The 16,383-nt window shown below is 41.4% G+C and overlaps 1 protein-coding gene across 2 annotated transcripts in view; it reads right to left on the minus strand.

Annotated features, from left to right (window-relative positions):
• The window catches only part of SLFN12L (schlafen family member 12 like), a 97,527-nt gene extending 87,959 nt beyond the window's left edge, over positions 1-9,568 (minus strand). For both annotated transcript variants that reach the window (XM_054456833.2, XM_054456839.2), the window contains exon 1: positions 9,396-9,568. The gene's annotated coding sequence lies outside the window, so the exon portion shown is untranslated. The remainder of the gene's footprint in view (positions 1-9,395) is intronic.
• Positions 9,569-16,383: the final 6,815 nt, after the last annotated feature.

The following is a 16,383-nucleotide window of genomic DNA, read 5'->3' on the forward strand; positions in this document are numbered from 1 at the left end:
TAGGAATACAACTTACAAGGGATGTGAAGGACCTCTTCAAGGAGAACTACAAACCACTGCTCAAGGAAATAAGAGAGGACACAAATAAATGGAAAAACATTCCATGCTCATGGATAGGAAGAATCAATATTGTGAAAATGGCCATACTGCCCAAAGTAATTTACAGATTCAATGCTATCCCCATCAAGCTACCAGTGACTTTATTCACAGAACTGGAAAAAACTACTTTAAACTTCATATGGAACCAAAAAATAGCCTGCATAGCCAAGACAATCCTAAGCAAAAAGAACAAAGCTAGAGGCATCAAGCTACCTTACTTCAAACTATATTACAAGGCTACAATAACCAAAACAGCATGGTACTGGTACCAAAACAGATACATAGACCAATGGAACAGAACAGAGGCCTCAGAAATAACACCACACATCCACAACCATCTGATCTGACAAACCTAACAAAAACAAGCAATGGGGAAAGGATTCCCTATTCTATAAGTGGTGTTGGGAAAACTGGCTAGCCACAGGCAGAAAACTGAAAGTGGACCCCTTCCTTATGACTTACACAAAAATTAACTCAAGATGGATTAAAGACTTAAATGTAAGACCTAAACATAAAAATCCTAGAAGGAAACCTAGGCAATAACATTCAGGACATAGGCATTGTCAAAGACTTCATGACTAAAACACCAAAAGCAATGACAACAAAAGCCAAAATTGACAAATGGGATCTAATTAAACTAAAGAGCTTCTGCACAGCAAAAGAAACTATCATCAGAGTGAACAGGCAATCTACAGAATGGGAAAAAATTTTTGCAATCTATCCATGTGACAAAGGGCTAATATCCAGAATCTACAAGGAACTTAAACAAATTCACAAGAAAAAAACAAACAACCCCATCAAAAAGTGGGCAAAGGATATGAACAGACAGTTCTCAGAAAGAAGACATTTATGCACCCAACAAACATATGAAAAAAAGCCATCATCACTGGTCATTAGAGAAAAGCAAATCAAAACCACAATGAGATACCATCTCACGCCAGTTAGAATGGTGATCATTAAAAAGTCAGGAAACAACAGATGCTGGAGAGGAAGTGGAGAAATAGGAACACTTTTACACTGTTGATGGGAGTGTAAATTAGTTCCACCATTGTGGAAGACAGTGTGGCAATTCCTCAAGGATCTAGAACCAGAAATACCATTTGACCCAGCAATCCCATTACTGGGTATATACCCAAAGGATTATAAATTATTCTGCTATAAAGACACATACACACATGTGTTTATTGTGGCACTATTCACAATAGCAAAGACTTGGAACCAACCCAAATGTCCATCAATGATAGACTGGATAAAGAAAATGTGGCACATATACACCATGGAATACTATCCAGCCATTAAAAAGGATGAGTGCATTGCTTTGCAGGGACATGGATGAAGCTGGAAACCATCATTCTCAGCAAGCTAACACAAGAACAGAAAACCAAATACCACATGTTCTCTCTCATAAGTGGGAGTTGAACAATGAGAACACACAGACACATAAAGGGGAACATCACACACTGGGGCATATCTGGGGGTGGGGGGCTAGGGGAGGGACAACATTAGGAGAAATACCTAATGTGGGTGACGGGTTGGTGGGTGCAGCAAACCACCATGGAACATGAATACCTATGTAACTAACCCGCACGTTCTGCACATGTACCCCAGAACTTAAAGTATAATAAAAAAAGAACTTGTCCATATAACAAAATACCACCTGTTCCCCTAAAACTATTGAAATAATAAAAATAATAATAGTAAATAAAAAATAAAATAGATTAGAAAAGAAAAAAAAGTTGAAGAGATGGAAGCTCAGAAACATTAATTAACTTTCTCAAAGTCACTCAAACCCATACTGAAAGAGAAACCCATACTCTTCCGACTAACATTATAACCTCATAAATGTCATCCGTCATGTTTTTTGGTGCCGTGGCTAGCCTCCTGGGTGACTGCTTTGTCTTTTTTTTTTTTTTTTTTTTTGAGATTGAGACCACCCTGGCCAACATGGTGAAACCCCGTCTCTACGAAAAATACAAAAACTTAGCCAGGCATGGTGGCAGGCGCCTGTAGTCCTAGCTACTCAGGAGGCTGAGGCAGGAGAATCACTTGAACCCGGGAGGCGGAGGTTGCAGTGAGCCAAGATTGCACCACTGCACTCCAGTCTGGTGACACAGTGAGACTCTGTCAAAAAAAAAAAAAAGGAAAGAAAGAAGAAAAGAAAGAAAGAAAGAGAGAGAGAGAAAGAAAGAAAAAGAAAGAAAGAAAGAAAGAAAGAAAGAAAGAAAGAAAGAAAGAAAGAAAGGAAGGAAGGAAGGAAGAAAGAGAAAGGGAGAGAAGTTAAACTTTTGGACTATACATTCTTAGGTGGATAGTGGGGGAAATGAAGATGGCCAAGGGAGGTGGTAAATCTGACAAATGGGGTAAAAGGAAGATCCATGATTCTTAGTCTTTTATTTCAAAGAACTTGTATTTGAGAGTGATTGTGCAAATCAATAAAACTTAACTGTGCTATGGTGAGAAGGGGGCTCTTAAGACTCTCAGAATTGTGCCACAACCTGCACAATCACTTTTTTCTTTTGCTTGACTGTGCATTCGTGCATGCCTTGAAAATGTTTCATTATTTGATTCAGTAGCTCAGGAAACACTCAGTGAAAGCTCACACTGAACACAGTGCTGTCAGAGATACAAAGAATCTGTCTGCTGGGGACATATGGTTTAGGTCACATCAAATTGCCATAACGTGGCATAAACATACGTGGAGAAAAATCCATAGCCCCAAATGCCTATATTGGTTAAAGAGAAAGATAAAAGTAGAGTGAATTTACAGAACTTAGAAAAAGAACTAGATCACAAAGGAACACAAAATAAAGGGAATAATAAATGTAAGGGCAGGAGGAAATTGAAAAATTAAAAAGCAATTTATTTGATTAATTAACAAGATTAAAAGTTTTGTTTTTCCTTGTTTTGCTTTTTTGTCTGGTTTTCCATCTTTTTAGACAACCCACTAGCACTTTTATTTTTTTCACTAGCATCTTTATTATTTTAAAGAAATGAACAAATAAAATGGTGGTTGATGCAGGTGTGAAAAGGAAATAGACTTCTGAGCAGGAAATTATGTAGAAGGCCAGATCTTTCACAATCTTACTCATATGTCTGATATGCACCTTGTAATAAAGCTTACAACTGTCTTCTTCTGTATTTTATGACCATCAAAACAACCTTGTCAGATTATTTATACAAAGTGCCATTTGTGACATATAAGCTTTAAAGTTTCAATGTTTATTCCTATGGACATGTTATTTCAAGTATAGCATGCCATTGGTTTCCGTGGATAAAATTTTCATATTGGCAACTCTCTTCTTTTATTATATTTACTTATTTATTTATTTATTTTTGAGACGGAGTTTCACTCTTGTTGCCCAGGCTGGAGTGCGGTGGCATGATCTCGGTTCACTGCAACCTCCATCTCGCAGGTTCGAGTGAGTCTCCTGCCTCAGCCTCCCAAGTAGCTGGAATTACAGGTGCCTGCCACCACGCCTGGCTAACTTTTTAAAATTTTTTTTATTATTATTTTTTTAATAGAGATGGGGTTTCATCATGTTGGCCAAGATGGTCGTGAAATCCTGACCTCAGGTGATCCACCCACCTCGGCCTCCCAAAGTGCTGGGATTATAGGTGTGAGCCACCCGGCCCGGCCTGACAACTCTCTTCTACATCTAAAAGTGCGAATTATTTTGTATGAAATAGAAACCTCAAGAACTGCTAATCTTTTCTTCTCCCTTTAAGACCCAAAGAAAAAAATCAATACACAGAAAACTCTAGTAGATTTCTTCCTCTAAAATCATACCTGAGAAAGATTTGTTTCCATCAAAATATGTATTAAGAAATTTGAAAACATAAATGAATGGTTTTAAAAATAGGCACAGGCCGTGCATGGTGGCTCACGCCTGTAATCCTAACACTTTGGGAGGCCGAGGCGAGTGGATCACCTGAGGTCAGGAGTTTGAGACCAGCCTGGCCAACATAGCGAAACCCTGACTCTACTAAAAATACAAAAATTAGCTGGGCGTGGTGGCACATGCCTCTTATCCCAGCTACTTGGGAGGCTGAGGAAGCAGAATCGCTTGGACCCAGGAGGTGGAGGTTGCAGTGAGCCGAGATTACACCACTGCACTCCAGCCTGTGCAAAAGGGAGTGAGACTCCATCTCAAAAAAAAAAAAAAAAAAAAAAGGCACAAAAGCCAAACTTGTTTAATAAAAAATTGATAATGCAGATAAATCAATAACAGAATAAAAAGCCTCAGGGACGTTATCAAGAAAAATTTTATAAAGTACCTGGCTCCGTTGGGATTACTGGAAAACTTTTTTTAAAACTTCAAAATCAGGCCAGGCACCGTGGCTCTCACCTATAATCCTTACACTTCGGGAGGCCAAGGCAGTCATATCACTTGAGGCCAAGAGTTCAAGACCAGCCTGGCTAACACAGTGAAATCCTCACCCCTACTGAAAATACAAAAATTAGCCAGGCATGATGGCAGGTGTCTGTAATCCCAGCTACTCGGGAGGCTGAGGCAGGAGAATCGCTAGAACCCAGGAGGCAGAGGTTGCAGTGAACCAAAATCATGCCACTGCACTCCAGCCTGGTGAGACCCTGTCTCAAAAACAAAAACCAAAAGACAAAAACAAAAAAACTTCAAAATCATATAATTATCACATTATTAAATATATATTGTTTGACACACAAAAAATGGCAGGCTACAACATTCAGTTTTATATATTTCATAAACAATATTATGGCGATCAATAATATTTTCAGCCTTATCTCTTATCATCTTAATAATATTACATTGTTTTATAATTTGTAAACATCAAATAAACAGAATTTTATATTCTGCTTTTATCACATAACACCTCTACAACTCTTTCAAGTTGTTACGCTTTTAGTTATATGTTACATTTCATCAAGAAGATGCTTAATACAATGTTGCATGTAGAAACTATTTTTAAAAGATGCATATTAATGAACTGGGCACTTCTCGATTGTTAAAATTGAAATTGCTCTCAACTCATACTTAATCATAAATAATAGTCATAAATCATTTACTCAACAAATATTTATTGGAAATCTATTATTTGCCTAACACTGTGCTAAATCCAGAAAAGACAGTGGTGAACAAAACAAACCTGGTCCTTGTTCTTGAGGAGGTTGACAGTAAACAAGTGACTTCTACGGACAAAAGTTTAGAACGTCAGGGGAGCTTAGAATGGAAACACTGCCCTCACCTGGCAGTTGGAGGGGGAATGGGTTCAGAGAAGGATTTCCAGAAAAAGTAACATTTGAGTTAAGATCTGAAGAATGCAAATGAGGTGAAGAGTTAATTTGGTGAAGAAGGGTGGGAAGAATTTTCTAGACAGAAGTAAGAAGGAGTATGTCAAGTTCAAAAGACTGACAGCACAGAGCTGGAAGGATAGAGGCAGGAGATGAGGTTGGAACCATGCTCAGGTGTCCGACTGTGCATTGTCTGGTAAGCCACTTTAAGGGTTCCTGGCTTTACCCTAAGAGTAATGGGAAGCCGGCCAGACACCGTAGCTCACGCCTGTAATCCCAGCACTTTGGGAGGCCGAGGCGGGCAGATCACCTGAGGTCAGGAGTTCGAGACCAGCCTGGCCAACATAGTGAAACCCCATCTCTACTAAAAATACAAAAATTAACCAGGCTGCACCTGTAGTCCCAGCTACTTGGGAGGCTGAGGCACGAGAATCACTTTAACCTGGGAGGCAAAGGTTGCAGTGAGTCAAAATCACACCACTGCACGCCAGGCTGGGCAACAGAAGGAGACTGTGTCTCAAAAGAAAGGCCTGGACACGGTGTCTCATGCCTGTGATCCCAGCACTTTGGGAGGCCCAGGTGGGCGGATCATGAGGTCAAGAGGTGGAGACCATCCTGGCTAACACGGTGAAACCCCATCTCTACTAAAAATACAAAAAATTAGCCGGGCATGGTGGCACATGCCTGCAGTCCCAGCTACTCGGGAGGCTGAGGCAGGAGAATCTCTTGAACCCGGGAAGCGGAGGATGCAGTGAGCTGAGATCGTCCCACTGCACTCCAGCCTGGCGACAGAGCAAGACTCCATCTCAAAAAAACAAAAAGTAATGGGAAGTCATTGGAGGATGTTAAGCAGGAAGACACGGCATCAGATGAACATTTTTCAAAGTCCTTTCTAGCTGAAGCAGGCTAGAGCAGTCATGGAAAAAACCTTTCAGGATATGGTTTCAGCAGCCCAAATGAGAACAGATGGTGATGTGGACTAAGGTGGGGACAGTGGAGAAATAGGCAGAGTTGAGAGAGATTTAGAATTAAGCCAGCAGAGTTGAGAGAGATTTAGAATTAAGCCAGCAGAGTTGAGAGAGATTTAGAAGTAAGCCGAGGGACCTGACAATTGATGGGAATTCGTGTCTATTATTTCAATTGCTCCTCTTCCATCTCAATCCAATGGATAAGAACCAGAATGGGCCCAGTCACTGGTGGGAGCTGTTTATGAGATACTGCTTCTCACCCCAGATTAAAAACCATAGCTTAGCCAAACATTGAAAGGAAGAAAGGATCCAAATGTGGAGAGAGAACCTGGATATATGCCAAAGCTTAAGCAGCCAGAAGCAGAAATCTCTATCAAGGCCTGGGATCAAGAGTTCTGATACAGGAACTGCAAATCAATCAAGAGCAAATAAAAACAAAGGGCATAGTAGGAAGGTTAACACTTGTGCTCCTCATGAGCTGAAAGAGCTAACATTTATTGAGCCAGGAACTATACCAAAAACTTTACATACTTTATCTCATTGCTTTCTCACAACAAATACTATTATCTTTATTTTACCAATGAGGAAACTGAGGTTGGGGGACATATTCAGAGTCATATGGGTGAGGCTCAAATCCAGGAGTATTTGATTCTAAATGCTAGTGCTTCTAATTAAAACCTAGACTCTCTCTTTCTCCTTTTTTTTTAGATGGAGTTTCACTCTTGTTGCCCAGGCTGGAGTGTGATGGCGCGATCTCGGCTCACCGCAACCTCCGCCTCCCAGGTTCAAGCAATTCTCCTGCCTCAGCCTCCCTAGTAGCTGGGATTACAGACATGCGCCACCTTGCCCGGCTAATTTTTTTTTTTTATTTTTAGTAGTGACGGGGTTTCTCCACATTGGTCAGGCTGGTCTTGAACTCCCGACCTCAGGTGATCCGCCTGCCTCGGCCTCCCAAGATGCTGGGATTACAACACCGTGCCCAGCCTTTTTTTTTTTTTTTTTTTTTTTTAAAGCAACAGGGTCTTGCTCTGTCATCCAGGCTGGAGTGCAGTGGTGCATAGATCACTGCAGCCTTCACCTCCTGAACTCAAGCAGTCCTCCCACCTCAGCCTCCCAAGTAGCTGGGACTACAGGTGTACGCCACCATGCCTGGCTAGCTTTTTTTGTTTTTGTTTTTGAGATGGATTCTTGCTCTGCCACCAAGGCTCGAAGGCAGTGGCAGGATCTTGGCTAACCGCACCCTCCACCGCCTGGGTTCAAGTGATCCTTCCACCTCAGCCTCCTGAGTAGCTGAATGACAGGCACGCACCACCACTCCCAGGTAATTTTTGTATTTTTAGTAGAGACAGGGTTTTACCATGTTGGCCAGGCTGGTCTTGAACTCCTGACCTCAAATGATCCACCTTCCTTGGCCTCCCAAAGTGCTGGGATTACAGACGTGAGCCACCACACCCGGCCCTGGCTAGTTTGTTTGTTTGTTTGTTTTGTAGAGATGGGGTCTTGCTATGTTATCCAGGCTGTTCTCAAACTTCTGGGCTCAAGCGATCTTCCCGCCTTGGTCTCTCAAAGTGCTGGAATTACAGGCATGAGCAACCACATCCAGCCCAAAATCTAGGCTCTTAATCATTGTGCAAACTGGTCTCCCAAATTATTAGGCCTCTTGGAAGACAAGAGAGTTTTCATTACTCTGGTAAGAATAACCATTCTGGAATAATCTCCCTGGTATTTGTGATAGCATTTATTTTATAAAACACATTTGATAACAAGAAAATCATGGGTCTATTTCTGTTAAACACAGGCAAGCAAAAGTCATATGTAAAAACACAGCTAGACAGAACATCTAGGGCCTTCACAAGTATCTGCTTTAATTAATGTTGGTAAACAAAATGACCCAATGCAGTGACACATTTGCAAAAATTATATCTAAATCCAACTAAATCACAGTTTCCCAGTCAATATAGCTTAAGTTTCTCTGAAAACAAAACAGTTTATATATTGTGAAAAGCAAAAAAACACAGCTGGGCTCAGTGGCTCATGCCTGTATTCCCAGCACTTTGGGAGGCTAAGGTGGGCAGATTGCTTAAGCCCAGGAGTTTGAGACCAGTCTGAGCAAGGAAACCAAGTCTCTACAAAATACAAAAAAATTAGCTGGGTGTTGTGGTGCATGGTCTATAGTCCCAGCTCCTCGAGAGTCTGAGATGGGAGGATCACTTGAGCCTAGGGAGGTCGAGACTGCAGTGAGCCACGATTGCATCACTGCACTCCAGCCTGGGTGACAGAGTGAGATCCTGTCTCAAAAAAAAAAAAGAAAAAGAAAAATAAGAAACCCCTTTTCACAGTGATGAAACAATCAGCTAACTGCTAAAGAATCTTCACAGGCGCGGCTGGGTACGGTGGCTAATGCCTGTAATCCCAGCACATTGGGAGGCCAAGGCAGTACGATTGCTTGAGGTCAGGAGTTTGAAACCAGCCTGGTCAATCTAGCAAAACTTCCTCTCTACAGAAAAGAAAAAAATTAGCCAGGCATCTTCACGCTCAGTGCCTGTAGTCCCCGCACTTTCAAAGCCTGAAGCAGGACGATCCTTTGAGCCCTGGAAGGTCGAAGCTGCAGTGAGTTGTGATCGCACCACTGCATGCCAGCCTGGGTGAAAGAGTGAGACCCTGTCTCAAAAAAAAAAGAGAATCTTCACAGGCATCCCTTCCTCCCAAGTCTCCTCCCTTGTCTTATCTGAAGGTTTGTTCCCCAGAACTATAAGAACCCTCTACATCTCTTTCTCTCAGCCCAGCCAAGTTCCTCTGGGCTGGAGTCCTACATCCCTGGCCTCAGCTACAAGGTGAGTCCAGTCTAAGGGTCAGCTCCTCTCATTGTCTATTTCATTTATTTATTAGAAGTGTAGACCTAAAGTGTCTACTTCATCCTGTCTTGCCTAAAGTGGGTATATCTGGAAGAGTCTAGCCACAGACGAGATTTTCATCTTAGAGTTATGAGGTCTCTTTGAGAGACTCTCCATTCCATTGAATAAGCATGGCTTAGATCTCTCTGGACAATCTGTACTTACCTTGAGAATTAAAAGATTCCACAGGGTTGAGATGCTGAAAAGATGAGAAAGTTCCAGGAGCTCTGATCTACTTAGGAGTCCCCGCAGTTTGGCTGAGGACAGTGGTAATCCTCAAAGGCTAGAAATGGCTTTCAAATCTGAGCGCTCTGCAGAACAAGTCCAGGAAAAATGCTGCTTTGGTATTTCTGAGAATGAAACTAGAAGGTTGCCGCCTTTTTAAAGTTTCCTTTTCTCAGAATGCTCCTACTCATTTTAGGCCTGCCATTCTAGCCTCAAGGGGGGAAAATGTGCTATTTCCTGTTTATCAATAGACTAAGTGGGCCAAAGACTAGTTCTGGCTAAAGACTAAAGAAACTTTATCAGAAGAAATGCTTCAACACTTTGGAGAATAATGCTACAAAAAAGTTTTTTTGGATACACACCAAACTGTTATTAAGGATTACTTTCTCAGAAGTAGAACTGGAGAGGAAGAAGATGGAAAGGGAGGAGAGAACTGTTATTTTGTACAGTAGGCCTGAGTTACTCAACAAATATTTTTTATTGGCAAGGAAAAGGGAAAAAACAAAACAAAAAGAAACAGTGAAAGAGCCAGAAAGGAAATTAAACAGTGCATCTCACTGACTTTCTCATTTAATTTTTATAGTAGCCTCCATAATCCTAATAGTTGTTGTAATTAGATGCCGAGATGAAATTCCTGCTGGATTCACTATTATTAATTTAGCTGCTAATACTGTTGCTATTGTTCTGATCAAGTTTCTGCTACTTTTTGACCTGCTGTCTCCCTCAACAGCCGTAGGAGTCACAATTCCCTTGAGCTCCTGTTGGTTTCTTGTTCCATTTCTTTTGGGTGTCTATGCTTATACACTGAAAAAATTATTACAGTGTGGATTTAGCAATCATTTTTAGCTATAAGAAAAGGTGCTGTGCACTAGAGGGAATTGAATTAGAGATGTCATTCATTAATCAGATAATTAGTTCCCAATCTTGGCTGCTTGTTCAAATCTTTTGGCATGCTTTTTAAAAATTCAGATGCTAAGGTCCTTCCCCAGACGTTCTGAATTAGACTATCAAGTAGTGGTGCAATATCAGGAGGTAGAGACATATCACATATACACAACACACACATATAGGCATAAACATAGAGACAGACACAAACAGATCTTATAATTTTCATTTAAAATCTTAGCCATGATTAGGTATACATAAACACAAAATTTAATAATTTTGATAAAAATTGATTCTCATCTTTGCCTATTAATATTTTCTTTCTATCTCAACTTTCCAAAGACATTTGTTTAGGATGACAGCTTTCTTTTAAAAAAAATCCTTTTAGATATAAAAGTTCAAATCTTCAAAGGTATACCAATCTTCATTGTGACTCAAAACCAGTAAATTTTTATGGCTTAAAACCTATAAGCCTTTTATCACTTAACCATGGATGTAAGAGGCGTCCCCAAGGAGGATGCAAACCATGCAGCCCTTTTGCCAGGCGCGGTGGCTCACACCTGTAATTTCAGTATTTTGGGAGGCTGCGGCGGGCAGATCACTTGAGGTCAGGAGTTCGAGACCAGCCTGGCTAATATGGTGAAACCCTGTCTCTACAAAAAATACAAAAATTAGCCGGGCCTGGTGGTGCATGTCTGAAATTTCAGATACTCGCGAGACTGAGGCGGGAGAATCAGTTGAGCCCGGGAGGCAGAGGTTACAGTGACCAAGATCACGCCACTGCACTCCAATGTGGGCGACAGAGTGAAACCCTGTACTCAAAAAAAAAAAAGAAAGAAAGAAAGAAAAGAAAAATGAAGGTTCAGATGACAAACGCCTCTTATGGACTGGGGCCTTTTATTAAGACAAACTTCTCTGAGAGCTGGCACAGTCGGACGAAAATGCTGCTTATCTTAGATCTTCGGTTCCAGGCTAGTGGCCTAATGCAAACCGGCAACACTTGCGCCCCCTGGCGGCGAGGACCAGAGAGACTATTTTAAAGCCAAGCTCTCGGGACATAAAACGAAAGAAGAATCGAATCTCATGATTTTCTTCCTTATGACAAACAACACAAACGACAGAGACAAGGACTTTTTATTATTCCTGGGAGGCTGCGGATCATACCCAGACCAAATTTATAAAGGTTACAATTCAAAGAACTCATTCTTACAAATGTTTTTCTCCTGCCAATCTGAATTTGGAAAGGAAGAGACAAGGAAAATTTACGTTCTCCTCTCTACAGGGCACTGCAGATAGATATGTCGTGGGGGCTGACTTTGGTAAGAATTCTTACCTTCTGCAGGTTCTGTCAGCTCTTCCGGGATCCTACCCACAGGCTCTGAAGTGAGTGGCGCATCCCAACCTTCTAGGGTCCCATTTTCATTGCCAGAAACCACAGGGGAGGCAAAATTTTACCTCTGTTCTCTTAGGGATTTTGGCTAAGCCTGAGAATTAAATTGACCTATGACAGATTAACAAGAGAAAAACATACAGATTTTTACATATAGGAGCCCCTATAGAAAATTCAAGACCTAAAGAAGTGCCGAAACCTAAATGCTTGTATGGTAGGGTGAGTAAAGACTGCAACTGTAGAAAAGTAATTACATTAAAGTATGTGTGAAGGCAAAGTAAGATAAGGGTTATTTTAGCAGGCTCTGTTTGTACAGAATTATCCTGGGTATGACCCCTGTCAAAGAATGTTTTTTATTCTCCTGGTACAGGGAGGGCATCTTTCACGTGGGACTTTTATCTCCTGTTTTCAGGAAGAAAAAAAGATTAAGATTCACTTTTTGCATCTGCTATTTTCTTTTTATTATTATTAGTATTTCAGCAGTTTTGGGGGGGAACAGGGGTGTTTGGTTACATGGATAAATTCTTCAGCAGTAATTTCTGAGATTTTGGTGCACCCATCACCCGAGCGGTGTACACTGCACCCAGCGTGCAGCCTTTTATCCCTCATCCTCTTCCCACCCTTCCCCCGAGTCCTCAGAGTCTATTATTTTTATGCCTTTGCGTCCTCATATGCATCTGCTATTTTCAAGTGCCTTTAGCTCCAAATAATCCTTATGCCAAAACGGCATATTTGGGGGCAACACATTCTGCCACTCTTCAGTACCTTTGGCCAAACAGAGGTTTGCTTTCCAGACCTCCTGCGTTCTGTGCCTGGCAACTGCACAAGCAGGGCACACCCACATGCCATCTTCCCACAGTGACCTGTGGGGAAGTGACGAAAGAAGGCTGCTTCTGTCCTAATTGTGTTGCTCTGTTGTACAGTTCCCTAAAATGTCTGCCCCCACCCCACCCCACCCTACCCCATATTTTATGGAATTAGGTGAAGAGCTTTTTCCTCCTTTACTTGCCCATCGTCCTCTTCTTCCCTGTAGGCATGAGTTCCTGCTGTTCATGAAACCAATTGGAAAGTAAGGGGCACTACTGCACTGATAATCTTGGCTCCTTGCTCAAAGGCACGGAGAACCACCTCTCCCTAACCTGCAATGTGGGAAATGTCTCACATACTATATGGGAGACTGCAGAGAAGAAAGGGGTCACCAGAACAATCAACCCAAATAGGATATACAATGGAATGTATGCTATGATTACAACTCTGCTAAAACATATCTGCTGGTGGACTAGCCAAGGAAATGAACAAGAAAAAGTGAAAGCAACCGCATGATTCAGCGGTGATAATAGGGATTGAATTTTCTTCTGTGGTTCTGTATTTTCTAATCTTTCTATAATGTAATTATATAGAACTTGTAATGACAGGTATATCTTTTATGTTTCTTCGTATACAAAATGCTCTCCTCTGAACATTTCTTATTATGTAAGTCATTTAAGTAATCATATTGATTTTGTAGAAAAATTTTAGAGGCTAAAAATACCATCAGTATTCTAAGTGTATTTGATCCAAGCCTCAGCATAAAATCAAATGAATTACTGTCAGCATGGAAGGAGACTTATGCCTTTAACTTTGATATACAAACAGAAGAACATAGAAGCTAACATGGACTTTGGAGTCAGACAGACATGGGTTCAGATCTCAGATTCAGAACTTACTAGTTCTGTGATCTTGGGTAAGGTATTGTTATTTATTTATTTATTTACTTATTTATTTATTTTTAGAGACAGAGTCCTGTGGTGTTGTCCAGGCTGGAGTGTAATGGTATGATCATGGCTCACTGTAACCTTGAACTCCTGGGCCTAGGTAATCTTTCCACCTCAGTCTCCCAAGTAGCTGGACTACAGGTGTGTGCCACCACGCTTGGCTAATTTAGAAAAAAAATTTATAGCAACAGGATCTCTCTATATTGCCCAGGCTGATCTCAAACTCCTGGCTTCAAGCAGTCCTCCAGCTTTGGCCTCCTAAGGTGCTGGGATCGCAGGTGTGAGCCGTCGAAACTGGCCCTAAGTATTTATCTTTTAAGTCACAGCCTCCTCAGCTGTAAATTTGAACTAGTAAGATCTAAAATTTATTGAGAGCTTTCCACATATTATGCTTTATTTAAGTGTCTTATTTATTTATTTATTTATTTGTTTGTTTATTTTTTGAGACAGAGTCTCACTCTGTCATCCAGGCTGGAGTGCAGTGGCGCGATCTTGGCTCACTGCAACCTCTGCCTCCTGGGCTCAAGTGATTCTTCTGCCTCAGCCTCCCAAGTAGCTGGGATTACAGGTGTGTGCCACCACACCCAGCTAATTGTTTTGTATTTTTAGTAGACATGGAGTTTCACCATGTTGGCCAGGCTGGTCTTGAACTCCCAACCTCAAGTGATCTGCCCGCCTCGGCCTCCCAAAGTGCTGGAATTTCAGGCGTGAGCCACTGTGCCTGACCAGTGTCATATTTATTTATTATTTTTAATTTTTTAGACAGTATCATGCCCTGTTCCCCAAGCTGCAGTGTAGTGGCCCCATCATGGCTTTCTGTAGCCTCGACCTCCTGGGTTCAAGTGATCCTCCCACCTCAGCCCCCAAAGTAGCTGAGACTAGTGGCACGCACCACCATGCCTGACTAATTTTGGGGGTTTGTTTTGTGGAGATGGGGTTTCACCGTGTTACCCAGGCTGGTCTCGAACTCTTGGGCTCAAGTGATCCAACTGCCTCGGCTTCTCAAATTGCTGGGTTTACAGCTGTGAGTCACAGTGGTCGGCCTGAACATAGTATTAACTTTCAATCTTCATCTTTACCTTAAGACATAGGTATGAATTTTACCTCTATTTTATAGATGAGAAAACTGAATCTTGAAGAGGTAAAGTAACTTGCTCAAGGTCATCCAGCCAATTAAGGAATAGAGTTGGAATTCAAGGCCAGAGTTGATCCGGCCCCTGGACTCAAGCTCTTAACACTGCCTTATCCTACCTTACTGCTATACATAATTCAAAGACTGGTTGGGGGGTTAAAAGATATATTTTTAAAACAATTTGCACCATGTCTAGTACATACTAAGCACTTAATATATGTTTGTTGTAACTGTACATATCAGAGGAGACATCAATGGGACTGTAAAGGTATTTTGATGTATTAGCTGTTGACTGGTGGGGTTTGTCATATTTGGCTGGCTAGGAAGGAAGCACCTGCTTCCTTCACTGTCTCCCCCTCTACCACATGCCTCTTTCAAGCTGTACAACTGGGCAAAGACAGCCTTCCTTGATTAAAGCAGGGATAAGGGACTTTATCTGCAATTGGCCCAAGAGAACTCTGAAGTAGTAAACAATAACAAGAGGAAATACATACTTGCTATGTCTTAATTTCTCATATTCACACCCATTTTAGATCGAGAATGAAAGAAGAAACAAAAGTGAAAACTGATCCCATTTCTTTCAAAATCGTGTTTGCCTTCTGTTAACTGAAGATATTGAATGGGGCAGCTAAGGCCTCTCCTTCCCCTAGTGAATGAGGTAGATTCAGAGAAAACACTGTCCCTGGAACTTTCTAAATGCCCGTTTCCTTTGATAATCAGCAATATCTGCTCTGACGTTGTACCTGTATTTGTCAGGGATTTTAAGGGAAGGAAGGTGGGGACATCATAATTCTACATCACCAGAAAATGCCTGCAAGGTTGCAATGGGAGAAGGTAAGATGCAGCAGCCTTAGGGGATCTGGCAGTTCATGTCAGGAGGGCCTGACCTTGGATGGGTCAGGAATATGACCAGAGTCTGATCCTGAGCTTTGTAGATCAAGAAATACAGATTTTTCCAGAACGGTCAAGAGGCTCTGTGATGACTGCAGATGTTAACTGTAGGAAACAGAATAGGCTAGTCAGCTGTCTGCTTACAATAGAGGCTAATACTTTCCAGGGACAAGAGCTTGACAGAAGACCCTGATGGCAAACATAAGTATTCTTGTTCCCTCTGAATATTCCAGCATACGCTGGAGAGTATTTTCAGAGTATTTATAACTTCTCAGAGTTGGGATTATGAGAAAAAGGATTCTATTTAAATGTTACATTTAACAAGCTTGGCCACTTACTTGATATGTGACTTTGAGAAAGTGAAATTCTCTATGCTTCAGTTGTATCATTTACAAAGTGGAGATAATGTGTAGATACTTCATAAAGTTGTTGTGAGAATGTATGCAAAGCATTCAGCAAATCGTAGCTGGTTATAGTAAGATTTCAATAAATAGTAGCATGCAGTTATTATAAACTTTGTATTTATTTCAGATTGAAGCTTCTTGAAAATAATTTTATGTTCATCCTGCCCAAAACCTTGGGGAAACAGAGGCAATTCAGCTTCACCAAAGATCTAGTTGACCTCTACACTTTCTCCTCTTTTCTCAAATGAGTTTCTCCATGTCAGAGTTTCTCTTTTTAAAAAGTCCTGTTTGGGCTGGGCGCGGTGGCTCACGCCTGTAATCCCAACACTTTGGGAGGCTGAGGCAGGTGGATCGCTTGAGCTCAGGAGTTTGAGACCGGCCTGGGCAAGATGGCAAAATCCTGTCTCTACAAAAAGTACCAAAATTAGCCGGGCATGGTGGCGCACACCTGTAGTCCCAGCTACTCAGAAGC

This window comes from Pongo pygmaeus, chromosome 19, assembly GCF_028885625.2.
Source record: "Pongo pygmaeus isolate AG05252 chromosome 19, NHGRI_mPonPyg2-v2.0_pri, whole genome shotgun sequence".
Taxonomy (NCBI): Eukaryota; Metazoa; Chordata; class Mammalia; order Primates; family Hominidae; genus Pongo; species Pongo pygmaeus.